Below are 13,993 nucleotides of genomic sequence, written 5' to 3'. Positions count from 1 at the left end.
AGCCGACCCACAGTTCTTCTTATTCACTACAACTTGTATTAAACTGAAAATTAATTTTGATCTGAGATTTGAAAAGAACCTGGTGCTGTACTGACAAAACGCGCCGTCTTCCACAGCGTCTGGTTTTATCAGCACCAAGTAATACGGCTGCCGCGGCCGCTGTCTCTCTCTTGATCTAATTTGTAAAAACTATTATTTTGTGATCAAAACAAGAGGATCAATGAGTTGATGGAGATGGAATAACAACCAAGCTAATTGGATTTCCCGGTTCCAATACAAGCCAATTAACCTTACACTGAGGCAATTAACAGTGAATGGAGTGGTTCAATATCACAAAAGTGAAGCCCCCAGAAGTTATTTGCAGAATAGTTTATCTCTATTGAACGGAGCGCCGTGCCAATCTTACAGCAGGCGATCCGCTATTCCTGCGCCGTCACCACCGCCGGTAAACGTGACCCCGGCGCCACGTCATCTTTTAATGATGATTCATGCCGGCTTCCTGCCCCTGCAGTCGGATGCCTCCGACCTCTCTGCATGTTAATGATGACTTTGCTTTCGACTGGGTGCCGCGCTTCACCCGGGACAAAGAGGCTTGTGCACGGCTCGCCGGAGACCCGGCGCAGACCTCGCTGTGATAAACACATGATTAGGGAGACAAATGATATTAGAGCCAATCATCTCCCGCCCACCGCGGTCATTAAAACACCACCAGCAACAATAGATCAGTGCTAATTGGATGCTGAATATGACCATAACATCGCATTACTCCGATCAATCACCGGCTCTGTCTTTGAGGAGAACTTGAGTTGACCTAATGATTTAAATCAAGGTTGGCAATGCTTTGTTTCTTTTTCTTTTTTTTTCTCCCCCAACCAGCAACAACTCCAGAAGGCAGCCGCTCCATCGAACAGATTGCTTCATGTTCTTGTTTTCAAGCCATTAGATCTGAATTAGCTGCAGCATTTGATACTGGAAAAGAAAAACCTTTTAACAGACTATTTTTTCTTTGTGGAACAGAGTCTATAGAAGTTTTTAGTTGGTAAGTTTGCATGTTGTCCATGTGGATGAAGGGTTTGTTCCAGGTTTTTAGGAAAATAGACATCACTGTTGTGAATGTGAATGTGTGTGATCAGCTGGCTTTGTTTTTCTCTGTTTCCCATCATGAGCTGGTAACCTGTCCACGGTTTGTCCTCTTTTTGAGGAATAATCGACGGATTGATAGATGGAGCAGCTGCATCCACTATTTTCACTGTTTACATTGTTCCAACTACAACATATAGAAATATCTCGGTACTGAAGTTTCACAAACAAGCACAGTGACAGTGAAGAGGGAAGAATCTCTTTTAAGACAAAGAGGTGGAAAACATCTGCCTCCACCTGTTGGGGTTGGAGCGCCGTACAGAGGAAGAGCAGGACCAAGAACAATGAAGAGCAAAATATTCAACACGCTCTGAAGGGAGCAGGATCCATGAACCACTGACTCAACAGCAGCTCCTTTACTCTTCACCTGTGTATTTTTTAAAAACATTCCTGGTTCGAAAGTAAAATTTAGTAAATGAAGGCTTGATTCAACTCTTACAACCGCTACTCTTGGTTTTATATATAAAAAAGTCACATTGTGACTGAAATCTCATAATTACAGTATTGTTGGTGTTAAACGCAGCGCTGGCCGCCGGCAGTAATTCAACCTTTTCATTCCTCTGACATTAAAACACTCCAGACAATACTGGCCTGTTGCTTGTTTTTTTTTCCTTAAAGAAAGTAAGTGTGTCAGCAGCATCAGCAGTGTTACTGCTGCCCCCAGTTAATAACATTTAACATACCAGGTCTGCCTGCTAGCATGGTCCCTTTAAGACGGAAACTGGATATTCAGCTGTTTTCTTCTTTAAAACATTTATAAAAATCCTTCTTGACACTTCTGTGACAAGCTGGAAATGGAAACTGTTTTGCTATTGATACTTCAGAACTGGTGTTGATTAAATCAATCTAATTAATTAGGAGCTTTGTAATTAAGTGTTTTTTAATCACGTCTGTTTTTAAAAACAAGACGCAACATTTTTTTAATTCAAACTAATTTTGGCAGATTAACAAATCAATAAGTGAACCACAACAAACTGGATTTATTTATTCAGGTTTTTTGAAAGACTTTGATTATGGATCAATGTTCCACTAGGAATAGCTTAATCTCAAACATTTTACTCAAATGATTTAGCAATAAAATTCATATTCAGTCCAAAGCGACCTTGCAGAGTTAAAGCCAAGTTATTTCTAAATATAAAACAATGAGTGAAAATGTTAGCCCTCTTGGTGCTGCTTCACAGTAAAGCAATATGGTTTCTTCTAAATACCAAACCTCTTGAGAACGGCACTGGTTGAAAAAGGAAAGGAATTTGTGGACGATTCTTTAAAACATACATTTGAAATGCTTGGTGACTGTGATAATGTCCTAAACTGCAAAAACTCCAGACCTTGTAGTCAGAACCTAAAGTTGGATCCAATTTCCACACAATCTTAAAAAGTCGTTTCAGGTAACGATGGCGAAAGAGTTGCTTCCCGAGGTTTGTCAATAAACAGGAAGGACGATTTGTAATCATCCCACAGTGACCTTGTGGCACCACAGAGCGCCGTCTCCGCCTCCATCCGTCCTCTGCAGACACTGTCAGGAGGTCACAGATACCGACCAATCACCCGTCAAACCGCATCGACCGCTGCAGAAACTATAGGAATTCAATAGCGGCACATTGTGATGACGGCTCCGCGCTTCTGTCAGAAACATGACAGTCAGTTTGGGCGGAATCCAATAAAGGTTGAGTCAAGGATGCAGCGGTGGCTCCGATTCAGGGATCAAACGGGGAGTCAAAGGTGCGAGACGGAGGTATTAAAACCCGTGTGTGTGAAGTCGAAACAAATTGCCGTCAGATTATTGACGGGCCCGACGGCAGGTTTTCTTCTGATTGCTTTGGTGACACCAGATGGACAAGTCTATTCAGACGGAGCGCCGCTGAGTAAAGAGTGGCGACAAAAAGGAGACGCTGACAGCGCCGAGAGAAACGCCACTGTGAGTCTGACCAGCCGCTCAGTTTTTTCACGGTTCAGCATTATGCATTGCATCAGGTGAAGTCTACAGGTGTCCAAGACAACGTGTGAGTCAGGCATCGATTCAGGGCTGAATGTGACGTAACGGTCCGATGGATCAATGTGTGGTGTGACGGATCATTTATAGCGAGGTGGGCTGAGGCGGGAGTCACAGTGACTTCTGGTTTCCTTCTAGAAAATCATTCTTCAGATGAATATATGAGTTTTAAAACTAATTCAGCCTTTAAAAGACGCGCTGAAAATACATGATACCAATGCAACGCCGACGTGAATGCTTCTGACCAGCACACCTCTGGTGGACGGACGGGTTCATTTTGCTCAGAAGACTGTGACACTGGGACTGTGACAAGATATACTTTCATCGATTTTTCTGGGAAGAAGCAGAGACGAAACAAGACGGACAACTGGAGTGAAACTCTAACTGAAAGAATCATTTCCCAATTTCCTGGATAAAAACAGAAAAAAAAAACCATTCACAAAATAAAGACTTTGACAAAATGTCTATCAGTGTAGTTCCCAGTGAAGACTAAATACTTTATGCTTTGCTTTTCTTCCCGTCTTCTCACTTCCTGCTGATTGTGCCTCAACAGTTGGCTGTGATTCCAAATGCACGATTGTTCACTTTTAAGTTGAGCAGTTCCACAAACAATACTAACCTCTCTGCACTTTTTCTGACGGCTCTCAATGATTTATCAATCAATCAATCAATCAATTTATTTTTGTATAGCCCAGTATCACAACAACAGTTGCCTCAGAGGGCTTCAAGATGTTACATTTGTCAGTAAAATTAAAAACAGTGAATAAGCATAATGGTAATATGTCAATATTTACAGTAACGAGACAGAACGAAGCAACCACCGCCTTCGACCCTCACATCCGGCAAGAAAAAACTCCAAAAACCCAGTGGGAAAAGAAGAAATCTTGGGGAGAACCACAGTATGGAGGGATCCCTCTCCCAGGGACGGACAGCTTTGGCAACAGCTAGCATGAGACAATAAGAAGTAAAGCCTAGGACAATGTTGAGGACAGTTCGTTGGACGGTCCAGCACAAGAACCACGGATCCCAGCAGTAGAACCGAAGCCAGTCCACGGGCAGGACCGACAGGGGTGTCCTCCCGGTCCGGACGGAGCTTGTTCATAGGCCTTCGTAATAGTGGAGTCAGCAACTGAAACTGGAGAAGACTCCCCCTCGAAGGGGGGGACAGCAGGTGAAAAGCAATGAACGGACTAAAGGGAATAACATTCAGACATTAGAGGACAGAGCTCAGTGCACCGTACTTCCCACAGCATTCTAGCTCCTGGGGCAGCTTTGTGGATACTTAACTGTTTAAACTAGTATTTAGTTAGTATAGTTTAGTTTAGTTTAATTTAGTTTGGTTTAGTTTAATTTTGTTTAGTGTAATTTGGTTTGGTTTAGTTTAATTTAATTTAGTTTAGTTTAGTTTAGTTTAGTTTGGTTTGGCTTAGTTTGGTTTAGTTTGGTTTACTGTAGTTTGGTTTGGTTTACTTTAGTTTGGTTTGTTTTAGTTTAGTTTAGTTTAGTTTAGTTTGGTTTACTTTAGTTTGGTTTGGTTTGTTTTAGTTTAGTTTAGTTTAGTTTAGTTTAGAATCCCTAGCTGACCTGATCATAGGCTGCATCGAAGAGAAACGTCTTGAGCCTAACCTTAAATGTGGAGACTGTGTCTGCCTCTTTGACACCACTTGGAAGCTGGTTCCATAAAAATGGTGCCTGATAGCTAAAGGCTCTTCCACCTAGTGTCCATTTAGAGACTCTAGGAGTCACCAGTAACCCTGCATTTTGAGAGCGAAGTGCTCTGATTGGTTGATAAGGCGTTAAAGCATCTTGGAGATAGGTTGGAGCCATCCCATTTAGGATTTTGTAAGTGAGGAGAAGGATTTTAAATCTAACTCTAAACTCGACTGGAAGCCAGTGAAGAGATTTTAGAACGGGAGTAATGTGTTCACGTCTTCTAGTTCCAGTTAATAATCTGGCGGCTGCATTTTGAATCAACTGAAAGTTTTTTAATACACTTTTTGGGCAGGCTGCGAGAAGGGAGTTGCAGTAGTCCAATCTCGCAGAAACAAATGCATGGATGAGTTTTTCTGCATCGCTTCTAGGTAGAATGTTTCTTATTTTAGCTATGTTGCGCAAGTGGAAATATGCTGTTTTACAAGCCAGGTTGATGTGTGCTTTAAATGAGATATCCTGATCAAATAAGACCCCGAGGTTCCTCACAGTAGAGGAGGAGGATACACTGACGTTATCTAAGGTAATAATCTGTTTGGATAGACACTCTCTCAGTTTATGGGGGCCTAGTATAATGACCTCTGTTTTGCCAGGATTCAGACGGAGATAGTTCGTAGTCATCCAGGTTTTAATTTCTCTGATACAGTCACTGAGTCTGTCTATTTGATTAGTTTGATCAGGTTTCATAGATAAATACAGTTGTGTGTCATCTGCATAGCAATGAAAATTGATATCGTGACTTCTAATTATGTTCCCTAAAGGAAGCATATATAACAGAAATAAAATTGGTCCGAGCACGGACCCTTGAGGAACCCCATAACTGACCTGGGAGCACGGTGAGGACTGTTGGTTAACGTGAACAAATTGGTACCTATTAGATAAATAGGATTTGAACCAGCAGAGGGCTTTTCCTCTGATGCCAACCTCACATTCTAACCTCTGCAGGAGAATATTGTGGTCGATTGTATCAAAAGCTGCACTGAGGTCTAGGAGAAACAGGATTGAGACTAGACCTGCGTCAGCCGCCAATAGCAAGTCATTAGTGACTTTAACTAACGCAGTCTCAGTGCTGTGATAAGCTCTATATCCTGACTGAAATTTCTCAAATAAACTATTGTCCTGTAGGTGGCGGTAAAGCTGTTTAACCACAACTTTTTCCAGGACTTTTGAAATAAAAGGCAGATTTGATATCGGTCTGTAGTTAGCTAGAATATCAGGATCGAGATTAGGTTTTTTCAGCAGTGGTTTGATTACTGCGAATTTAAATGACTGTGGCACATAGCCATTTTCTAGAGAGGTATTTATTATAGTTATGATCGTATTTAAGATAACTGGAAGGATATCTTTGAAAAGCTTAGTTGGAATTGGATCTAGGAGACAGGTTGAGGTTTTAGAAGACATTACAATTGAAGTAATCTCAGCCCCATTTACTAATGAGAAACTATCTAGTATTTCAGGTATTTCAGGTGGAGGCAGTGGCTGGATTCCCTGAGCTTGAGCTGAGGAAAGCGCTTCACTGATTTTACCTCTAATGGTTATGATTTTATCATTAAAGAATTTAAGAAAGTCATGGCAGTTTAAAGATTCTGGGATTACTGGTTCCACTACAGTATGACTGGTTGTCAGTCTGGCTACAGTGTTGAATAGAAACCGAGGGTTATTTTTGTTTATTTCTATTAAACGAGAGTAATATAATGTCTTGGCTTTAAAAAGAATTTGTTTATAGCTTAGCAAGCTACATTTCCAGGCCTTCAGAGATTGTTCTGATTTAGATTTACGCCACAGTCTTTCTAATTGCCGAGTTTTTTGTTTGAGAACACGGGTTTCAGAATTAAACCATGGAGCAACGCGCCTGGGTCGATTGGTTTTCAGCTGCAACGGGGCCACTACGTCAAGGGCAGATTTTAGTGAGTGCATAGCACTGTCAACAAACTGATCACTATTATCACCACTGGTCAATAAGCTCATTTCTGTGAATTCACAAGATAATGCAGCAAATGCAGGCTGGATCAATTCTTTGTACCGAGCCACAGATTTTTCAGATAATGTCCGTATCAGCTGAATTTTATCTTTTTGAGCACAGTAGTCTTCAATCAAAACCTGAAAAGTAATTAAAAAATGGTCTGAGAGTATGGGGTTCTGAGGGAGAACATTTAGGTCACTGACTTCTATCCCATATGTTAAGACCAGATCCAGGGTGTGCTTGTGACTATGAGTGGATTCATCAACATTTTGAGTGAAACCGATACTATCTAATACTGCAATAAACGCATTACTCAAACTATCACCAGAATCATCCACATGGATGTTAAAGTCACCTATTATAAGGATCTTGTTATGAGTCAATACTATATTGCTTAAAAACTCTGAGAACTCAGTTAAAAAGTCAGAGTAAGGACCAGGAGGTCGATACACAATAATTAATAGCACAGCTTTTTGATTCTTCCAATTTGGACAAGTAAGCGTTAGTATTAAGCTTTCAAAAGAGTTGAATTTAACATTAGTTTTGGGTTTAAGAAGAAGACTGGAGTGGGAAATCACTGCCACACCTCCACCTCGACCTGTTGATCTAGCTGTTTGGAAATTAACATAGGTTGGAGGGGTACATTCATTGAGCCTCACATAATCATCTTGCTGGAGCCAAGTTTCTGTTAGAGCAAGGAGATCAATGTTATTGTCACCGATAAGGTCATTAACTAACAGAGATTTAGTGGAGATTGCTCTAATGTTTAGTAGACCACATTTTATGTATTTCCTACTGGAAAAGTTATTTTGTCTTGTACAGATGTTAAGCTTTTTACCCATTGACTTTTTTTTAATGCTTTGAGCACTTTGGACAGACTCAGTCTCTGTTAGCCTAGGTAAACCTCCATGCTTGACTTGTAAAAATCCGGGAGCAGGATTAGTGACGAGATCAACAAGATCAACAGAGGAGTGTTCTACACGACTGCTCTGCGCCCGGGGCTCATAGCTGGATTGTCAATTTAGAGTTCGAAGCCGATCAGCCATATTGTGAGCTAGAATGAGAACTATACCTTTGAACTAAATAGTCGACAATCTGGCCCCATTTGTGAGACGTTTCATGTGAAAACGGTCTTTGTGTTCTAGTTTCAGAAAGGTTTTGGGTTTACAGGCCAATGGTTTCTCAAATGACGTCCATTCAGGTTGACTGAAATTTCTAAAGCTCGCCGAATCTTCCCTGACCCCGTGTAAACTCACACTCATCTGGAACAATCCGGACATCCTGCAAAACAAAAAGATGATAAAGTGGAGAAATAAAGGAATTAGACAGAATTAATACCCTCACCTCACGATATGGAATCAGCAGCACAACATTTAGAATACCATCAACTTAAATCTATTATAGGTAAAAAATACACCTTCAACCAATTCCACTGGCGGCTACCTCCCAGGGCCGAGGAATTCTTAAACCTTAGTTCTCCAAAATTGCTAGCGAAGATATATAGAATATTATCAAAGCTAGAAGAAAAAAAATTCCTTCTGGCTTTAAAACGGGAAGCTGATTATATCCATTAACTAGAATCAAAATGCACGCTCACAGATGTGTGCCTTTAAAATGACAAAGAACTCAAGTATACAACTAATACCATTCAACGTTCTGCATAGAACTCATTCAACAGGACAGAGGATGTTCAAGATACATGTTACAATCCGATATCTGCTCACATTGCAATGATAACGTGGCCGACAGCTCCCTCCATGCCTTGTGGTCCTGCACACCCGTGCAGAGGTTCCCCCGACGTGACGTTTACTTCCAAACAAAGCGGAACATCTGCAATACGTAACAAGTTCTTACAAAATGCATGAAGGATTTTTTTTTAAACAAAATTATTGCAACAAGCAGTATTACATAATGTGGTGAAATTTATGACAAAATGTTTGACTAAGTGTCTACAAGGAGAAAGTGTTTTGGTTTTCAATACCATGATTATGCAGTTTCAATCACGGGTTTAGCATTAATTAATGTTTTGTCTGATCGCATCTCAATAAATTATGAGAACATCGGTCTATGAATTTTCATACCAAGACAGAATTCAGAATGTTTTTCCTCCCAGAGTAGGAGCACAGTCTGAGAGGGAAGAGCAGCAAGTGGAAGGAGCCGGAGTGTGGAACGGCTTGTAGAGCAAACAGAATGACGCATTGGGCCTCCGAAGCAACGGGGGGAAATTAGATTGGAAGCGTCCATTAATTTGTGTGACAGACGGCTCCTGCGGACCGTCAGCGCCGTCTCACCTGTTAGATGACCCACAAGAAAAGGCCTGACGGGGGGTTTCGGCTCTCCGCCATTAATAACTCTGTCATATTACTTCAGAACGTCTGCTGGCAAACTTCCCCGCTGGAATACAGAGTTACTCCTCACAGCTCGCAGGTCCAGGAACTCGGGGTTCTTTAAATCGCTCCTCAAAGGCGTGAAGGCAGCAGAGCAGCTGACCTGAGCTGGAAGACGCCAAATACAGCCGACACTCTGCCAAATCGCCATCCAGCTTCTATCGTACAGGAAAACGACCAGCTAAAGAAGCTTAATGGGACTGGATTTAAGGGGATTGTCTAAAAATCACCAGCATACAGAAGCTTTTGAAATAAAACTTTAAATGAATTTAAATTAAAATTTAAATAAATTTTGGAAACAAATTAGTATTTTGTAGCCCTGAATTTCAATTTAATGTCCAAAAAATGTATTTGGTTGGGTCAAACCACTCTTTTGTGGGATGAAATTACTAGGGCTGTCAAAAATAACGCGTTAATTGTGTTAATTAATTCATGTAATTAATGTCATTTAAATTTTTAACGCAGTTTAACGCATGCGCATCATGACAAGCCTCACCTCTACCAGCGGGAGGCGGTAGTGCACCCGCATGGAATGCGAGCTGCCGGCAACCGAAGAAGAAGAAGAAGCCTCACCTCAGCCTTCTCCCAGACTGCCGAATTGCGCGCAACGCGGTCTCAAAATCTGGCTGCTGCGCGGACGTCCGCGGATCGGTCCGCGTGGAAACTAGCGGACAGGAATTCATGACGATTTTTACGTCACGCGGACCAACGCGCAGCGCACACCCACGCGGACATGTGAAGCATGAAGCAGTTTTCTGTTTTCCACACAAAAAGGAACACTGGCTAAGAATGACCTGTTTAATTGTGCAAGAAAAAAGTGTGGTATCTCTTAGTTTTACTTTTCTTGTGGTACGACATTTGTTACAGACCTGAAAATGTAACTCCTGCTAAAAGCCAACTTTAGAGGGACTGCAGAGGGAGCGCTGCACACACACAGACAATATGTTATGGTGTGCATGTTTTAGTTTTTTGAATATTTATTTTATTTGGAACCTTAAATATAAAACACATCACGTGTTAAATATATATAATCATGTCCTGTCATTTTTTTTTTTTTTTTGTTAATGCAATACAGGAAAAAAGGTATATTTCAGACATAGTTGGAAATTGCAATTATTTGTGATTAATCATGATTAATTAATTTGTAAGCTGTGATTAATCTGATTAAAAATTTTAATCATTTGACTGCCCTACAAATTACTAATTTCTGTTCGCAAATTACTACCTAATAGCAACATATTAACATTTTTGACCATTAATTACTCTTTTATGGCCAAAACATTATATTTAATGGCTGCAAATTACTATTTTCTTTAATAAAATTATTCTTTTTTCATGTTTTATTTCAGATGCCATGTCTACTGTTCTGAAGGAGCCTCTCTGCATGATCTCAGATAAACACCTGGACTGATATTTCCAAGTTATAAAATATGCAGACAAATATGTGTAAACAACCGACTTATGTTATGCATTTATTCCTAAGATTTGTATATATTTATTTCAGGTATTCTTTAGTTGTTTACGCACAGCCGGTCTGATGCAGAGTGTTAACTGTGAGCTGAAATGCTGAAATCCAAAAATCCCAGCAGCGGGTAAAACCAGTGCTGAGTCACCGGCGACAACCTGGTGAAACCCGTAATGATTTATTACTGCTGCGGACCGGTAACATCTTACTTAATACAGCTTTAAAGGTACAATAGAGCAGTAAAAACACCTCGGGGTGGTGTTAAATCTTCGGCGTGCGTGACTGGGGCAAACACAGTCGCTGCTTTTTTTCCCCTCGTCTCTTCTCGACTCGCCTTCTGCAGAGAAGACGGTAATGACCGTTGTTGAAGGGCACTGCAGATGAGTTTATTAGAAAGTATCATCAAATGGCACTCAGCCCCAACATCTGACAACTCACAGGTGAGTAACTCCCTTTAAAATAATAGTTTGTCCTTCAGAAACTAATGCCAAAGGCAGAGCTATAGCGCATTATAGTCCAGTGGCATAAAATGTTTTAGTACCCTTCATAAAACAGCACTTTCTTCTGTGTTGCTCTTTGAAACATCTATTTTTCTTTGGGATCTAATGGGTCTCATTGGAGCTCCTAATTGGCAGTCGCTGTACCACTGTCCTTTGAGCCGCGGTTGCTATGGGGGGATTTCACTGTTCAAACCGGCTTTGAAGCCTTTAAAAGTGACTTCTGTCTTCAGTGCTGCGGCAGCAGAACCAGCAGCCGCCAGACGGGCTGCTGACTGAACGCAGAAGGCAGGAGTGAAGCCGGCGCCGCCAGTCTGCAGCAGGGTGACTGGAGGGGCGAAAAGAAGACCAGGACCACCGGGAAAGGCCAGTTTGCAGGTTTCCCAAGACTTTCATTTAGATGTTGGATACTTTCTCTTTAAACCATTTTCATTTGTTTCGCATCTTGATTGTTATCTGTTAAACTCTAAAGAGTCAGTGTTAACGTGAAAAACGTTTTTTATATTAAAGGTGCTGTAGGCAGGATTCAGCATCTCCGCCATCTTGCTTAGGTCTACCTAAGCAAGATGGCGATTTGACCCATCTAAGATGGCGATTTGAAACCCAGCACAGCCAATCCTGTCCTGTTTTCTCTGACGTCACGCCCTTACGCAAGTTAAGCCCCTCCCACAAGAACGCCCCTCGACCAATCACGGTTAGAGCCTCATTGGCTCTTCTGATTGGTCAAAGATACCTGGAGCTGTCGAGATTCCTTTTCAGCTCAGAACAGAGACAGATGGAAACGCTGCGCCCTCGCGGTAGTGCAGTTATGCTGCACTCCTAAAGGATTATCAGTGGATACTCTAACATTTAATCCAAAGAAAACACAGAAAAATTAGCATTGACTAGCAAAATCCTGCCTACAGCAGCTTTAAGATGTGAAAAATAAACACAAAACTTCAAATCTTATCCAAAGAGGGAGAAGAAGTATTGAAAACAGTGTGGATTAGATCACAGCTGTGGGCAAAATACACAACAGAGAGTCTATAAATCACATGCAGCCACGTGCACAGACCAGTCCATGAGAAGATTATTACTCAGGTTATATTGAGATATTTACAATTGTATTAAAGAATAAAACCAGAAGTAGCAAACAGGTGAGACACACACACACACTTCTCACACAGGAGGAGAAACGACACAAGGGCTGGAGAAAATTTACAAGTGTACAAGAAGAAATGTAAATTCCACAGAGAAAGGCCGACAGCCGGAGATCTTCTCACACTCCGTGAGCCCTGAGATATTCAGCAGATCCTTTTCACCTTGAGGAAAGCAGGAGGCTTCAGAGTCTGGGCTGCCAGTGCAGGGTTGCTGCTGCTTCAGGTTCCTCAGACTGTCCAAGAGCATGACAGTGAAATTAGCCTCACTAAGTTATGAAAGAATTTCACTGGCGTGTATTGAAACGGGAACCTTGTGGTTTTGTCCCTGTGGTGCAGCAGGTGTAGCTGCATCGGGAAGGACGGAGCGTGCATTTTCACTTCTGGAATAAGGCAGCACACACGCACCTTCAGGGGCGAAAACTGAGCGAAAATGCACAAGCGTCCGAGCACACATCGGAGTGCAGCTTTAACGCAGAACTGCTGCAGCGTTAGTATGAGCTCGGCTGCAGTAAGTCATGTCCGCAGGGCGCCGCGTCCTCCACACCATTTTTCAGTGCGAGCACACACAAATAAATCAGAGTTACTGAGTAAACAGAGAATGTTCTGCCGTGAGTGTTCAGTTTAATGCAGTCGACACAAAGCTCCGCATTGCTTTCTGCTCTTAAAGATGAATCCATTGACCCTCCGTGCGCCTCCTGCAGGAATAGGTCTTACAGTCTGAGAGACAAAAGCTGAGAAAGAGATGGCAGCTGAGCAGATAGGATTAGGCTGTAAGTCTTCAAAGAAGTCCCCCTCCACCAGAGCTGCTCACTTCACTCATGCTAATGCCCATTTCACATATATATATATTTATATATATATTTCTTCTTATCCATTTCTCTCTGCGAATCTGGCTTTCCTGACAGTGGACATGAGAAAACATCATTTCGAGACTCACACTTGACTGAGAACACACTGACAGGTGAATATTTACAGCGGGGGTGTTTAATACGGGTCCAGAGAGTGGGCCGGCTTTAATGCAGCATCTGAGCCGGAGGCGCCGCCGGGGGACCCTCGCTGACGGTAAACCCGGCCTCTTCGCTATAAGCATTTTTTTTTCTTTCTCATTTCATTTCAGCCTTTATAGTGAAAAATCGCCGCTCCCCGTACGCTCGTCCCTCGCCACACCACCGACTCTCATGGATATCTCTCAGGGAGGATCAACGTTTAATCAGAATGTTCTTAAATGACACATTACGGCTGTGTTGTCTTCATCAGTCCGCTGAACCCTCTGATACGCGATATGTAGGAGCCGTTATGTGTGTTTTATTATTCCCCGAGTCGGCCTCAAGAGAAAATTGTTTAAACCTCAACCAGGTAAGAACGCGCATCAATATGAATGTTATCGATCGATGCATTTCTTCAGCGTGTGGAGGAGAAGCTCACGCTCCCTCGCTGCAGTCGAGTTTCCAGTTAGTCCGCAGAGCAGCCAGGCATTGAGAATTGAATGCGGGGCAGCTGACAAGCAATTAATATCAATTACAGGAGGAAAGTGTGTGAATGTGACTTTAGCAGACGGCTGTGGGTTCAGCCTCTCTGGCGGACGGATGCACTATATAATCAAGTTCAGTGCGCTGTATTTCACACTCCACTACAGGAGCTCAAAAGCAGGATTTAAGAGTCTCCAAGCCGGAGACAGAAAGCCATCACATGGCGGCTC

The sequence above is a fragment of the Salarias fasciatus genome, chromosome 14 (assembly GCF_902148845.1).
Source record: "Salarias fasciatus chromosome 14, fSalaFa1.1, whole genome shotgun sequence".
NCBI lineage: Eukaryota > Metazoa > Chordata > Actinopteri > Blenniiformes > Blenniidae > Salarias > Salarias fasciatus.
The sequence above is the reverse complement of the archived record's forward strand: the minus strand, read 5'-3'. Positions refer to the sequence as shown.